Genomic DNA, 4,028 nt, shown 5'->3' with positions numbered 1-4,028 from the left:
CTTGTATTGGGTTGAGGAATTTCCTATACACAGTGTCTTGTATTGGGTTGAGGAATTTCCTATACACAGTGTCTTGTATTGGGTTGAGGAATTTCTGCATTTTCTTTCCAACATGATACTTTTTCCTTTTCTTGCACATATGATTCCTGGTTCCTGACCTTTCTAATTACATTTTCTCTTTCTTTATAGCTCTACTAATAATAATCCTATTTAAAAATAACCTGTGGGGAACCAACCGCACTGGCACATAATCCCTGATGGCTGGTGCTTTTCTACTCTGGTCACTGTCATTCCAGGTTCTAGAAGAACTTGTCACACATCAGTGTTCCATGAATCCCTAGGCTCTCTGTCGATGTGCAGGGTGAGCCTTTCAAGAGGACGTGGTCCTGATTCTAGCATGCTGTCGACACCTAGGCCTGGCTGGAGTGGCCACAGCACCTGGCATCCAGAGCCACTGGGTCAGGGGGCTGATTTTTATAGAAGCCAGCACAGGACACCACGAATACAGGGAGCAACAAACTCTTCTCTGTTTCTTTTTAATTTTTTTAAAATAAACTTTATTTTGAAAAATATAAATAAATAAATGCATCACACACCAACATGAACCAGAATCAAAATCAACTTCATGAATTTACACACAGTTAGAATTGGCATTTGTAAATGAAATGTCATATTAAACTTTATAGTTTCAGAATCAAATATGTTTTACGCACTTAGCCACCACCCAAAACCAAACCAAATCAAATCTGTGACATAATTAGAACTAGAAAATCCCTTGGCTTTTTTCCCTCTTTCACGTCTTGGGTCCGTTACCTGCACTCAGTCCTTGCTCATCTCCTGTCCTCTTCTTGTCATGCTATCCTGTCCCACACGCACATTTGTTTGCCTAGATGTATACTTTATTATCTAGATTCCACAAATGAGAGAAAAAAATGTTTCTGAGACTGTGTGACATTGTACACTCTTATATATATATTCTAAGTCTTTGCAGTTTTCTGTAACTTTTTAAACTGAACTTTAGAGCTGAGAAATATATCTATACACACATACACAAACACACACACACACACACACACACACACACACACCAAACTTTTTGTTATCCATTCATCTGTTGATAGACAACTAGGTAGATTACAATTCTTTGCTACAGTGAATGAAGCAACAATAAATATGAATGTAAAAACATCTCTGTGGTGGGGTACAGGGTTCTCTGGGTATACAGCCAGGAATGAAATACCTTAAGTCACATGGTAGTTTAATTTTTGGAGAAATTTCCAAACTGACTTCCGCAATGGCTATATTAATTTGCACCTCCTCCAATAGTAAATAAGGGTTTCTCTCTCTCTCCACAGGCTTTCCAATACTTGCTGTCAGATTTGTTGATGAATTCTAACTACCCAGAGCAACTCCCATTGCAGCCCAGGCTCTAGGAGAACCTCCAAGATCCTGAACCATCCCTCTAACCCTGGTGACTGCACACACACACACACACACACACACACACACACACACACACACACGGTCATAAGACACTAAGGGACTTTAACAGCCAATGACCTCCAGGATGAGGGCACCTAGAGTTGTCATGGCTAAAGCACTGCATAGATTCCTCCTGCCCAAAGCCACATTCCACCTGGCCTCTGTCCTGTCAACAGCCCCTCCCTGTCCAGCCCTGCTGCTCATCAGAGCCATCTTTTGTCACTGTAAAAAGAGTAATGGTTAGAACAATGATGATACAGTGGGAGAGGGGCCTCTTTCAGGCAAGAAGAACCAGAGACAAGCTAGTCTGGCACAAAGAAGGAGTGGTTTGGGCTCCTCAATACTATTAAGATCTAGGGAATGCAGACAGGCTACTCACCAGGGAAATGAATGAGCTAGCCATAAAATTTTATCCCCTTCCCTCATCCAGCCAACTGGGGCACCCAATGAAAAAGAAAAAAAAAATTAAGGGATGCCCCTTTGACTCTACTCTCATTTATTAAAATAAAAACGGCAGTCTCAAATCACCCAATAAAGCAAAGTCAAGATTACTTGGTAAAGTACAAGAGGGGTTTTCAAAGATTTAGGTTATGGTAAAGAAGATTCAGAAACCCATCTGGGACTCTGGCTTCCTTTGACGCAGAGAAAGGTTGGGAAGTCAGGGGAAACTCCAATGCCATATATAAGGAGAAAAAGGAAGGGAAGCCCAAGGTTTTCCAGAGACTGCTAGGAGGACAAGAACCCAGTGGGTGAGCGAGTAAAGTCTTTATTGGGTATTCCCAGTGGCAACAGGCTGTCTGCTTTGCACATGCTTTGGCAACAGAATAAAAATGCTGCGGGATTAATATTCTTTCATTGAAACTATCTGGAATGTTCTTACACTCAAAACATCCGCCTCAAGTTTTATGGTCCAGAGAAGAGACTTAAGTAACAGCAGTGCTCAGCATATGTGCAGTATCTTCCTGTGTTTCTCAGGCAGGGCTACCAACCCCCTTTTAGATGGGGACATTTTGAGACAAGTAATGCTATAAGCAGACTGCACGAAGACTAGTCTGACACAGCCGGGACTTAGGCCATCTGACTAAGAATTGCCATTTCGTTTCATTTTCTCTGTCATCTCCAGTCTGTGATTCTATTCTGTCTAAAAACTTCTGTCATGGAGCTGTATCTGCCATCAGGCAGAAAAGTTACAATCATTGTTTCTGGCTACAAGGCGCTGAAAGATTATCCACATGGTATTTATCCGTACGCAGCCCAAGGTATATGTCCCAGATGTGTCCATCAAAAATGGGTTTTTGCTTTTCCATAGTGTCAAAATCTTAAAGGTGTTCGAGTATCCAGTAATAAAAAGTTGGTTAAATAAATTATGATTTTCAGATGAAGGTGGCGTGTGTGGCAGACACTGAACAGAATTAGCGAGATCAATCTATGGCAGCGTTTCTCAATCTTCTTAAAGCTGTGACCCTTTTATTCCTCGTGTTGTGGTGACGCCCCAGCCATAAAGCTATTTCCACTGCTACTTCATAACTGTGACTTCTGTTGTTATGAATAGCAATGCAAATATCTGTGGTTTTCACTGGTCTTAGTTTACCCCTGTAAAAGGGTCATTCGCCCCCCCAAAGGCGTCATGACCCACAGGTTGAGAACCACTGGTACATGGCACTGTGGAATCTTTGAAGGACATGGAAAACTACAGTTGTAAAAAATAACAAATGGTGCACTTATAACTCAAGAAAGGACAAAAAAGACTAACTCTGGCTAACACTGGAGGCAATACAAAAAACAATCATGTGAACCGAATGTTCAATACCACCATGCATCGTATGCTCAGAATGATTAAGACAGTACATTTTATGCTGCATGCATTTCCCCCACAGTGAAGAAAGGGTGAAAGCAGAGCTGGGGAGATGGTTCAGTGAGGAAGAGCACTTGCGGGAGGACCAAAGCTTGAACCCCCAGCACTCAAGGAAAAGCTGGGTGGAATCCCATGGGCCTGTAACACCAGTATCAGAAGCAGAGACAGGCAGATCCTGTGCACACTGGCCAGGCAACCTAGCAGAAATGGTGAGCTTCAGGCTCCGTGGGAGATGCTGCCACTAGGGAATAAGACAAAAGGCATTAAAGGTAGAGGACACTCCATGCCTTCCTCTGTCTTCGGGGCACACACACACCTGTGCATATACATATATGTGCACATGTGTGCATATACCCTCCACCCTCCAAAAATTTAAATAAGAGTTTTAAATGAAAAGAGAAAGACAGTGACTTCTCATCCTTAACTCCCTATGCTATGTGATGCTTGAACACAGTGAGGGGTTGCTGTGGCATCTAGCTCAATAAAGTAAAACGAATGCCTAAAACTGTGTGGATTGGCACTCAGATGGATGCTTATGAGTGGCCTATTCAAGGAGCCCTGGGGGTCAATAATGCTTTCCTTACGCCACTAGAAAGGTTCTCAGTAAGTAACCCAGATCCCAGAAAACTTTACATCCCACCCAGAGAGAGAGAGAGAGAGAGAGAGAGAGAGAGAGACAGAGACAGAGACA

The sequence above is a fragment of the Mus pahari genome, chromosome 18 (assembly GCF_900095145.1).
Source record: "Mus pahari chromosome 18, PAHARI_EIJ_v1.1, whole genome shotgun sequence".
NCBI lineage: Eukaryota > Metazoa > Chordata > Mammalia > Rodentia > Muridae > Mus > Mus pahari.
The sequence above is the reverse complement of the archived record's forward strand: the minus strand, read 5'-3'. Positions refer to the sequence as shown.